This window comes from Gorilla gorilla, chromosome 1 (genome assembly GCF_029281585.2).
Source record: "Gorilla gorilla gorilla isolate KB3781 chromosome 1, NHGRI_mGorGor1-v2.1_pri, whole genome shotgun sequence".
NCBI classification, from domain to species: Eukaryota; Metazoa; Chordata; class Mammalia; order Primates; family Hominidae; genus Gorilla; species Gorilla gorilla.
The window spans coordinates 191,677,260-191,689,235 of NC_073224.2; positions in this window are offsets into that span (position 1 = coordinate 191,677,260).

Below are 11,976 nucleotides of genomic sequence, written 5' to 3' on the forward strand. Positions count from 1 at the left end.
GTAAAGGATTTTATTTCTCCTTCACTTATGAGGCTTAGTTTGGCTGGATATGAAATTCTGGGTTGAAAATTCTTTTCTTTAAGAATGTTGAATATTGGCCCCCACTCTCTTCTGGCTTGTAAAGTTTCTGCCAAGAGATCCGCTGTTAGTCTGATGGGCTTCCCTTTGTGGGTAACCCAACCTTTCTCTGGCTGCCCTTAACATTTTTTCCTTCATTTAAACTTTGGTGAATCTGACAATTATGTGTCTTGTAGTCGCTCTTCTCGAGGAGTATCTTTGTGGCGTTTTCTTTACTTCCTGAATTTGAATGTTGGCCTGCCTTGCTAGGTTGGGGAAGTTCTCCTAGATAATATCCTGCAGAGTGTTTTCCAGCTTGGTTCCATTCTCCCCGTCACTTTCAGGTACACCAATGAGACATAGATTTTGTCTTTTCACATAGTCCCATATTTCTTGGAGGCTTTGTTTGTTTCTTTGTACTCTTTTTTCTCTAAACTTCTCTTCTCACTTCATTTCATTCATTTGATTTTTCAATCACTAACACCCTTTCTTCCAGTTGATCGAATCGGCTACTGAAGCTTGTGCATGTATCAAGTAGTTCTTGTGCCATGGTTTTCAGCTCCATGAGGTCATTTAAGATCTTCCCTACACTGTTTATTCTAGTTAGCCATTCGTCTAATCTTTTTTCAAGGTTTTTAGCTTCTTTGCGATGGGTTTGAACATCCTCCTTTAGCTCGGAGAAGTTTGTTATTACTGATCCTCTGAAGTCTTCTCTCAACTTGTCAAAGTCATTCTCCATCCAGCTTTGTTCCATTGCTGGTGAGGAGCTGCATTCCTTTGGAGGAGAAGAGACTCTCTGAGTTTTAGAATTTTCAGCTTTTCTGCTCTGGTTTCTCCCCATCTTTGAGGTTTTATCTACCTTTGGTCTTTGATGATGGTGATGTACAGATGGGGTTTTGGTGCAGATGTCCTTTCTGTTTTTTAGTTTTCCTTCAAACAGTCAGGACCCTCAGCTGCAGGTCTGTTGGAGTTTGCTGGAGGTCCACTCCAGACCCTGTTTCCCTGGGTATCACCAGCAGAGGCTGCAGAACAGCAAATATTGCAGAACGGCAAATGTTGCTGTCTGATCATTCCTCTGGAAGCTTCATCTCAGAGGGACACCTGGCCATATGAGGTGTCAGCCAGCCCCTACTGGGAGGTGCCTCCTAGTTAGGCTACTCGGGGGTCAGGAACCCACTTGAGGTGGCAGTCTGTTGGTTCTCAGATCTCAAACTCTGTGCTGGGAGAACCACAACTCTCTTCAAAGCTGTCAGACAGGGACATTTAAGTCTGCAGAAGTTTCTGCTGCCTTTTGTTAGGCTATGCCCTGCCCCCAGAGGTGGAGCCTACAGAGGCAGGTAGGCCTCGTTGAGCTGCGGTGGGCTCCACCCAGCTTCAGCTTCCTGGCCGCTTTGTTTACGTACTCAAGCCTCAGCAATGGTGGGCGCCCCTCCCCCAGCCTTGCTGCCGCCTTGCAGTTCAATCTCAGACTGCTGTGCTAGCAATGAGTGAGGCTCCGTGGGTGTGGCACCCTCCGAGCCAGGCGCGGGATGTAATATCCTGGTGTGCTGTTTGCCAAGACTATTGGAAAAGCACAGTCTTAGGGTGGGAGTGACCTGATTTTCCAGGTGCTGTCTGTCATGGCTTCCCTTGGCTAGGAAAGGGAGTTCTCTTACCCCTTGCACTTCCCAGGTGAGGTGATGCCTTGTCCTGCTTTGGCTCATGCTCTGTGGGCTGCACCAACTGTCCTGCACCCAGTGTTTGACGAGCCCCAGTGAGATGAACCTGGTACCTCAGTTGGAAATGCAGACATCACCCATCTTCTGGGTCAGTCACACTGGGAGCTGTAGACTGGAGCTGTTCCTGTTCAGCCATCTTGAGGAATTCTCTCTGCTTCTTAAACTTTCAATAATTAGAAAAGGGTAGACCCTCCCAAACTCACTTTATGAGGCTAGCATCATCGTGATCCAGTTCCAAAGACACTTCAAGAAAAGAAAACAGCCAATATCTCTGATTAACATAGATATGGAAGTCCTCAATAAAACAGTAACAAAATAATTCAGTGGCACATTACAAGGATCATACACCACAACCAAGTGATATTTATCCCTGGGTTGCAAGGATGGTTCAGCATACAAAAATAAATCAATGTGAGATACATTAACAGAATGAAAGACAAAAACCACATGATCATCTCAATATATGCAGAAAAGGTACTTGACAAAATTCAACAACATTTTATGATAAAATCTTTAAACAAAATAGATACACAGGAAACTTATTTCAACACAATAAAAGCCATATATAAAAAACCCACCGCTAACATTATAATCATTTGGATAAAGCTTGAAACTTTTCCTCTAAGATTATGAACAAGGAAAAGATGCTCACTCCCTCCGCTGCTATTCAGTATTCTACTGGAAGTCTCAGTGTGTTAGTTTGTTTTTGCATTGCTATAAAGAAATACCTGAGATTGGGTAATTTATAAAGAGAAGTGTAATTTGCCTATGTTTCCACAGGCTGTACAAGCATGGCTTCAGCATCTTCTAGTGAGGGCCTCAGGGAGCTCATAATCATGGCAGAAGGCAAAGGGAGAGCTGGCAGTGCCACATGGCAAGAAAGGGAGCAAGAGAGAGAGAGAAGGGAGAGGCCCCAGACTCTTTTAAAAACAGCCAGATCTCATGTAAACTACTTGAGAAAGAACTCACTTATCACAAGGGGATGGTGCTAAATCATTCATGAAGGATATGCCCCCATGATCCAATTACTTCTCACCAAGCCACACCTCCAACATTGGGAATCACATTTCAACATGAGATTTGGAGGGGACAAACATGAAAACCTAATATAGTTTGGATGTGTGTCCTCCCACAAATCTCATATTGAAATGTAACCCCCAATGTTGGAAGTGGGGCCTGGTGGGAGGTGATTTGATCATGGAGGCTGATTTATCATAAATGGTTTGGCACCATCCCTCATGGCACTATCCCTGTGATAGTGAGTTCTCATGAGATCCAGTCATTTAAAAGTGTGTAGCACCTCCCCCCTCACTCTCTTAACCCAGGCTTTTGACATGTGACATGCTTGCTCCCCCTTTGCCTTCTGGCATGATTGGAAGCTTCCTGAGGCCTCCCCAGAAGCAGATGCCACTATCCTTCCCTTACAGCCTGCAAAACAGTGAGCCAATTAAACCTCCCTTTTTTTTTTTTTTTTTTTTTTGAGACAGTCTAACTCTGTCACCCAGGCAAGAGTGCAGTGGCATGATCTCGGCTCACTGCAACTTCTGCCTCCTGGGTTCAAGTGATTCTCCTGCCTCAGTCTCTCAAGTAGCTGGGACTACAGGTGCCCACCACCACACCCAGATAAATTTTTTGTACTTTTAGTAGAGACAGGGCTTCACCATGTTGGCCAGGCTGGTCTGGAACTCCTGACTTCAAGTGATCTGCCTGCCTTGACCTCCCCAAAGTGCTGGGATTACAGATGTGAGCCACTTTGCCTGGCCAAACCCTCATTTTTTAAAATAAATTACACAGTGTCAGGTATTACTTTATATCAATATAAGAAGTGACTAATACAAAACTATATTACCTAGCCAGAATAATCAGTCAAAATTTTAAAAAGGCATCTAAATTGGAAGGATGATATAAAATTATCTCTATCTGCATTTGGCATGATCATATATATAGAAAGCCTAAAGACTCTACAAAAAAGCTGATAGAATAAATTCAATAAAGTTGCAGGATAGAAAATTAGCACATAAAAAATCAGTATTACTTCTATACCCTAACAACTATCTGAAAGGGAAATATAAAAAGCAATCCCATTTACATTAGCAACAAAAAGAGTAAAATACTTAGGAATTAACCAAAGAGATGAAAGATTTTAATGCTGAGAATCATAAAACATTGATGAAAGAAATTCAAAAAGACATAAATAGACATCCTATGTTTATGGATTAAAAGTTAATATTTTTAAAATGTCGGTACTACCCAAAGCAATCTCCATATTCAATGCAGTTCTTATCAAAATGCCAATGGCATTTTTTTTTACAGAAAAAGAAAAAAAATTCCTAAAATTCATATGAAACTAAAAAAGTCCCCAAATAGCCAAAGTAATCTTAAGCAAGAAAAAGGAAGCTGGAGGCATCACATGTCCTGACTTCAAATTTTATTACAAAGCTATAATAAACAAAACAGTGTAATCCTGGCATAAAAGCAGACACATGGATCAGTGGAACAGAATAGGGAGCCCTGAAATAAACTCATGCATATATGGTCAACTAATATTCAACAACAGTGTCAAGAATACAAAATGTGGAGAGGATAGTCTCCTCAAAAATGATGTTAGGATGTGGCTGGCAAGATGGCTGAATAGGAACAGTTCCGGTCTGCAGCTCCCAGCAAGAACAATGTAGAAGGTGGGTGATTTCTGCATTTCCAACTGAGGTAGCTGGCTCATCCCACTGGGACTGGTTAGATAATGGGTGCAGCCTGCAGAGGGAAAGCTGAAGCTGGGTGGGGCGTGGCCTCACCCAGGAAGTGCAAGTGGTCAGGAACTCCCTGCCATAGTCAAGGGAAGCTGTGAGGGACTGTGCCATGAGGAACGGTGCATTTGGCCCAGATACTGTTCTTTTACTACGATCTTCGCAACCCACATACCACAAGATTCCTTTGGGTGCGTATGCCACCAGGGCTCTGGGTTTCACACACAAAATTGAGCAGCCATTTGGGCAGACACCAAGCTAGCTGCAGGAGTTTTTTTTTTTTTTCATACCCCAGTGGCACCTGGAATGTCAGCGAGACACAACCATTCACTGCCCTGGAAAGGGGGCTGAAGCCAGGGAGCCAAGTGGTCTAGCTTAGCAGATCCCACCCCAACATAGCCCAGCAAGCTAAGATCCACTGGCTTGAAATTCTGGCAGCCAGCACAGCAGTCTGAAGTCAACCTGGGACACTTGAGCTTAGTGGTGGGAGGGGTGTCCGCCATTACTGAGGCTTGAGTAGGCAGTTTTCCCCTCACAGTGTAAGCAAAGCTGCCGGGAAGTTTGAACTGGGAGGAGCCCACCGCAGCTAGGCAAAGCTGCTGTAACCAGAGTGCCTCTCCAGATTCCTCCTCTCTTGGCATGGCATCTCTGAAAGAAAGGCAGCAGCCCCAAACAGGAGCTTATAGATAAAATTCCCATCTCCCTGGGACAGAGCACCTGGGGGAAGGGGTGGCTGTGGGCACAGCTTCAGCAGACTTAAACGTTCCTGCCTGCTGGCTCTGAAGAGAGCAGTAGATCTCTCAGCACAGTGGTCGAGCTCTGCTAAGGGTCAGACTACCTCCTCAAGTGGGTCCTGACCCCCGTGTCTTCTGACTGGAGACACCTGCCAGCAGGGGTCGACAGACACCTCATACAGGAGAGCTCTGGCTGGCATCTGATGGATGCCCCTGTGAGACAGAGCTTCCAGAGGAAGGAACAGGGAGCAATCTTTGCTGTTCTGCAGCCTCTGCTGGTGATAACCAGGCAAACAGGGTCTGGAGTGGACATCTAGCAAACTCCAGCACAGACAGCAGAGGGGTCTGACTGTTAGAAGGAAAACTAACAAACAGAAAGGAATAGCATCACCATCAACAAAAGGGATATCCACACAGAAACCCCATCCGAAGTCACCAGCATCAAAGACCAAAGGTAGATACATCCACAAAGATGAAGAAAATAGAGGTCAAATAGGCTGAAATTTCCAAAAACCAGAATGCCTCTTATCTTCCAAATGATCACAACTCCTCCCCAGCAAGGGAACAAAACTGGATGGAGAATGAGTTTGATGAATTAACAGAAGTAGGCTTCAGAAGGTGCATAATAACAAACTCCTTCGAACTAAAGGAGCATGTTCTAACCCGATGCAGGGAAGCTAAGAATCTTGAAAAAAGGTTAGAGAAACTGCTAACTAGAATAACCAGTTTAAAGAAGAACATAAATGACCTGATGGAGTTGAAAAACACAGCATGAGAACTTCCTGAATCATACACAAGTATCAATAGCCAAATTGATGAAGTGGAAGAAAGGATATCAGGGATTGAAGATCAACTTAATGAAATAAAGTGTGAAGATAAGATTAGAGAAAAAAGAATGAAAAGGAATGAACAAAGCCACCAAGAAATATGGGATTACATGAAAAGACCAAACCTACATTTGATTGGTGTACCTGAAAGTGACAGGGAGAATGGAACCAAGTTGGAAAACACTCTTCAGGATATTATCCAGGAGAACTTCCCCAACCTAGCAAGACAGGCCAACATTCAAATTCAGGAAATATAGAGAACACCACAAGGATACTCCTTGAGAAGAGCAACCCCAAGACACATTCACCGTGGTTGAAATCAATGAAAAAATGTTAAGGGCAGCCAGAGAGAAAGGTCGGGTTACCCACAAAGGGAAGCCCATCAGAATAACAGTAGAATTCTCTGCAGAAACCCTAAATGCCAGAAGAGAGTGGGGACCAATATTCAGCATTCTTAAAGAAAAGAATTTTCTTTCTTTCTTTGTTTTTTTTTTTTTTTTTTTTGAGACGGAGTCTTGCTCTGTCACCCAGGCTAGATTGCAGTGGCGTGATCTCGACTTACTGCAATCTCCGACTCCCTGGTTCAAGCCATTCTCCTGCCTCAGCCTCCTGAGTAGCTGGGATTACAAGCACATGCCACCATGCCCAGCTAATTTTTGTATTTTTAGTGAGATGAGGATTCACCATGTTGGCCAGGATGGTCTCAATCTCCTGACCTCATGATCTGCCTGCCTTGGACTCCCAAAGTGCTGGGATTACAGGTGTGAGCCACCGTGCCTAGCCAAGAAAAGAATTTTCAATTCAGAAAATCTTTTTTTTTTAATTTTTTTATTTTTTATTTTATTTTATTTTATTATTATTATACTGTAATTTTTAGGGTACATGTGCACAATGTGCAGGTTAGTTACATATGTATACATGTGCCATGCTGGTGTGCTACACCCATCAACTCATCATTTAGCATTAGGTATATCTCCTAAAGCTATCCCTCCCCCCTCCCCCCACCCCACAACAGTCCCTAGAGTGTGATGTTCCCCTTCCCGTGTCCATGTGTTCTCATTGTTCAGTTCCCACCTATGAGTAACAATATGCGGTGTTTGGTTTTTTGTTCTTGCGATAGTTTACTGAGAATGATGATTTCCAATTTCACCCACGTCCCTACAAAGGACATGAACTCATCATTTTTTATGGCTGCATAGTATTCCATGGTGTATATGTGCCACATTTTCTTAATCCAGTCTGTCATTGTTGGACATTTGGGTTGGTTCAAAGTCTTTGCTATTGTGAATAGTGCCGCAATAAACGTATGTGTGCATGTGTCTTTATAGCAGCATGATTTATAGTCCTTTGGGTATATACCCAGTAATGGGATGGCTGAGTCAAACGGTATTTCTAGTTCTCAATCCTTGAGGAATCGCCACACTGACTTCCACAATGGTTGAACTAGTTTACAGTCCCACCAACAGTGTAAAAGTGTTTCTGTTTCTCCACATCCTCTCCAGCACCTGTTGTTTCCTGACTTCTTAATGATTGCCATTCTAACTGGTGTGAGATGGTATCTCATTGTGGTTTTGATTTGCATTTCTCTGATGGCCAGTGATGGTGAGCATTTTTTCATGTGTTTTGTGGCTGCATAAATATCTTCTTTTGAGAAGTGTCTGTTCATGTCCTTTGCCCAATTTTTGATGGGGTTGTTTGTTTTTTTCTTGTAAGTTTGTTTGAGTTCGTTGTAGATTCTGGATATTAGCCCTTTGTCAGATGACTAGGTTGCGAAAATTTTCTCCCATTTTGTAGGTTGCCTGTTTACTCTGATGGTAGTTTCTTTTGCTGTGCAGAAGCTCTTTAGTTTAATTAGATCCCATTTGTCAATTTTGGCTTTTGTTGCCATTGCTTTTGGTGTTTTAGACATGAAGTCCTTGCCCATCCCTATGTCCTGAATGGTAATGCCTAGGTTTTCTTGTAGGGTTTTTATGGTTTTAGGTCTAACATTTAAGTTTTAATCCATCTTGAATTAATTTTTGTATAAGGTGTAAGGAAGGGATCCAGTTTCAGCTTTCTACATATGGCTAGCCACTTTTCCCAGCACCATTTATTAAACAGGGAATCCTTTCCCCATTGGTTGTTTTTGTCAGGTTTGTCAAAGATCAGATAGTTGTAGATATGTGGCGTTATTTCTGAGGGCTCTGTTCTGTTCCATTGATCTATATCTCTGTTTTGGTACCAGTACCATGCTGTTTTGGTTACTGTAACCTTGTAGTATAGTTTGAAGTCAGGTAGTGTGATGCCTCCAGCTTTGTTCTTTTGGCTTTGGATTGACTTGGTGATGCAGGCTCTTTTTTGGTTCCATATGAACTTTAAGTAGTTTTTTCCAATTCTATGAAGAAAGTCATTGGTAGCTTGATGGGGATGGCATTGAATCTATAAATTACCTTGGGCAGTATGGCCATTTTCACGATATTGATTCTTCCCACCCATGAGCATGGAATGTTCTTCCATTTGTTTGTATCCTCTTTTAGTTCATTGAGCAGTGGTTTGTAGTTCTCCTTGAAGAGGTCCTTCACGTCCCTTGTAAGTTGGATTCCTAGGTATTTTATTCTCTTTGAAGCAATTGTGAATGGGAGTTCACTCATGATTTGGCTCTCTGTTTGTCTGTTATTGGTGTATAAGAATGCTTGTGATTCTTGTACATTGGTTTTGTATCCTGAGACTTTGCTGAAATTGCTTATCAGCTTAAGGAGATTTTGGGCTGAGACAATGGCATTTTCTAGATATACAATCATGTCATCTGCAAACAGGGACAATTTGGCTTCCTCTTTTCCTAATTGAATACCCTTTATTTCCTTCTCCTGCCTAATTGCCCTGGCCAGAACTTCCAACACTATGTTGAATAGGAGTGGTGAGAGAGGGCATCCCTGTCTTGTGCCAGTTTTCAAAGGGAATGCTTCCAGTTTTTGCCCATTCAGTATGATATTGGCTGTGGGTTTGTCATAGATAGCTCTTATTATTTTGAGATACATCCCATCAATACCTAATTTATTGAGAGTTTTTAGCATGAAGGGTTGTTGAATTTTGTCACAGGCCTTTTCTGCATCTATTGAGATAATCATGTGGTGTTTGTCTTTGGTTCTGTTTATATGCTGGATTATGTTTATTGATTTGTGTATATTGAACCAGCCTTGCATCCCAGGGATGAAGCCCACTTGATCATGGTGGATAAGCTTTTTGATATGCTGCTGGATTCAGTTTGCCAGTATTTTATTGAGGATTTTTGCATCAATGTTCATCAAGGATATTGGTCTAAAATTCTCTTTTTTGGTTGTGTCTCTGCTCGGCTTTGGTATCAGGATGATGCTGGTCTCATCCAATGAGTTAGGGAGGATTCCCTCTTTTTCTATTGATTGGAATAGTTTCAGAAGGAATGGTACCAGGTCCTCCTTGTACCTCTGGCAGAATTCGGCTGTGAATCCATCTGGTCATGGACTCTCTTTGGTTGGTAAGCTATTGATTATTGCCACAATTTCAGTCTGTTATTGGTCTATTCAGAGAGTCAACTTCTTCCTGGTTTCATCTTGGGAGGGTGTATGTGTCAAGGAATTTATCCATTTCTTCTAGATTTTCTAGTTTATTTGCATGGAGGTGTTTGTAGTATTCTCTGATGGTGTTTTGTATTTCTGTGTGATCGGTGGTGATATCCCCTTTATCATTTTTTATTGCATCTATTTGATTCTTCTCTCTTTTCTTCTTTATTAGTCTTGCTAGAAGTCTATCAATTTTGTTGATTCTTTCAAAAAACCAGCTCCTGTATTCACTAATTTTTTGAAGGGTTTTTTGTGTCTCTATTTCCTTCAGTTCTGCTCTGATTTTAGTTATTTCTTGCCTTCTGCTAGCTTTTGAATGTCTTTGCTCTTGCTTTTCTAGTTCTTTTAATTGTGATGTTAGGGTGTCAATTTTGGATCTTTCCTGCTTTGTCTTGTGGGCATTTAGTGCTATAAATTTCCCTCTACACACTGCTTTGAATGTGTCCCAGAGATTCTGGTATGTTGTGTCTTTGTTCTTGTTGGTTTCAAAGAACATCTTTATTTCTGCCTTCATTTCGTTATGTACCCAGTAGTCATTCAGGAGCAGGTTGTTCAGGTTCCATGTAGTTGAGCAGTTTTGAGTGAGTTTCTTAATCCTGAGTTCTAGTTTGATTGCACTGTGGTCTGAGACACAGTTTGTTATAATTTCTGTTCTTTTACATTTGCTGAGGAGTGCTTTACTTCCAACTGTGTGGTCAGTTTTTTAATAGGTGTGGTGTGGTGCTGAAAAGAATGTATATTCTGTTGATTTGGGGTGGAGAGTTGTGTAGATGTCTATTAGGTCCGCTTGGTGCAGAGCTGAGTTCAATTCCTGGATATCCTTGTTAACTTTCTGTCTCGTTGATCTGTCTAATGTTGACAGGGGAGTGTTAAAGTCTCCCATTATTATTGTGTGGGAGTCTAAGTCTCTTTGTAGGTCACTCAGGACTTGCTTTATGAATCTGCATGCTCCTGTATTGGGTGCATATATATTTAGGATGGTTAGCTCTTCTTGTTGAATTGATCCCTTTACCATTATGTAATGGGCTTCTTTGTCTCTTTTCATCTTTGTTGGTTTAAAGTCTGTTTTATCAGAGAGTAGGATTGCAACCCCTGCCTTTTTTTGTTTTCCATTTGCTTGGTAGATCTTCCTCCATCCTTTTATTTTGAGCCTATGTGTGTCTCTGCACGTGAGATGGGTTTCCTGAATACAGCACACTGATGGGTCTTGACTCTTTATCCAATTTGCCAGTCTGTGTCTTTTAATTGGAGCATTTAGTCCGTTTACATTTAAAGTTAATATCATTATGTGTGAATTTGATCCTGTCATTTTGATGTTATCTGGTTATTTTGCTCGTTAGTTGATGTAGTTTCTTCCTAGCCTCGATGGTCTTTACAATTTGGCATGTTTTTGCAGTGGCTGGTACCGGTTGTTCCTTTCCATGTTTAGTGCTTCCTTCAGGAGCTCTTTTAGGGCAGGCCTGGTGGTGACAAAATCTCTCAGCATTTGCTTGTCTGTAAAGTATTTTATTTCTCCTTCACTTATGAAGCTTAGTTTGGCTGGATATGAAATTCTGGGTTGAAAATTCTTTTCTTTAAGAATGTTGTGTATTGGCCCCCACTGTCTTCTGGCTTGTAGAGTTTCTGCTGAGAGATCCGCTGTTAGTCTGATGGGCTTCCCTTTGTGGGTAACCTGACCTTTCTCTCTGGCTGCCCTTAACATTTTTTCATTGATTTCAACCACGGTGAATGTGTCTTGGGGTTGCTCTTCTCAAGGAGTATCCTTGTGGTGTTCTCTATATTTCCTGAATTTGAATGTTGGCCTCCCTTGCTAGATTGGGGAAGTTCTCCTGGATAATATCCTGCAGAGTGTTTTCCAACTTGGTTCCATTCTCCCCGTCACTTTCAGGTACACCAATCAGATGTAGATTCGGTCTTTTCACATAGTCCCATATTTCTTGGAGGCTTTGTTCATTTCTTTTTGTTCTTTTTTCTCTAAACTTCCCTTCTCACTTCATTTCATTCATTTCATCTTCCATCACTGATACCCTTTCTTCCAGTTGATCACATCAGCTCTTGAGGCTTCTGCATTCTTCATATAGTTCTTGAGCCTTGGCTTTCAGCTCCATCAGCTCCTTTAAGCAGTTCTCTGTATTGGGTATTCTAGTTATACATTCGTCTAAATTTTTTTCAAAGTTTTCAACTTCTTTGCCTTTGATTTGAATTTCCTCCTGTAGCTCGGGGTAGTTTGATCGTCTGAAGCCTTCTTCTCTCAAGTCATCAAAGTCATTCTCCGTCCAGCTTTGTTCTGTTGCTGGTGAGGAGCTGTGTTCTTTGGA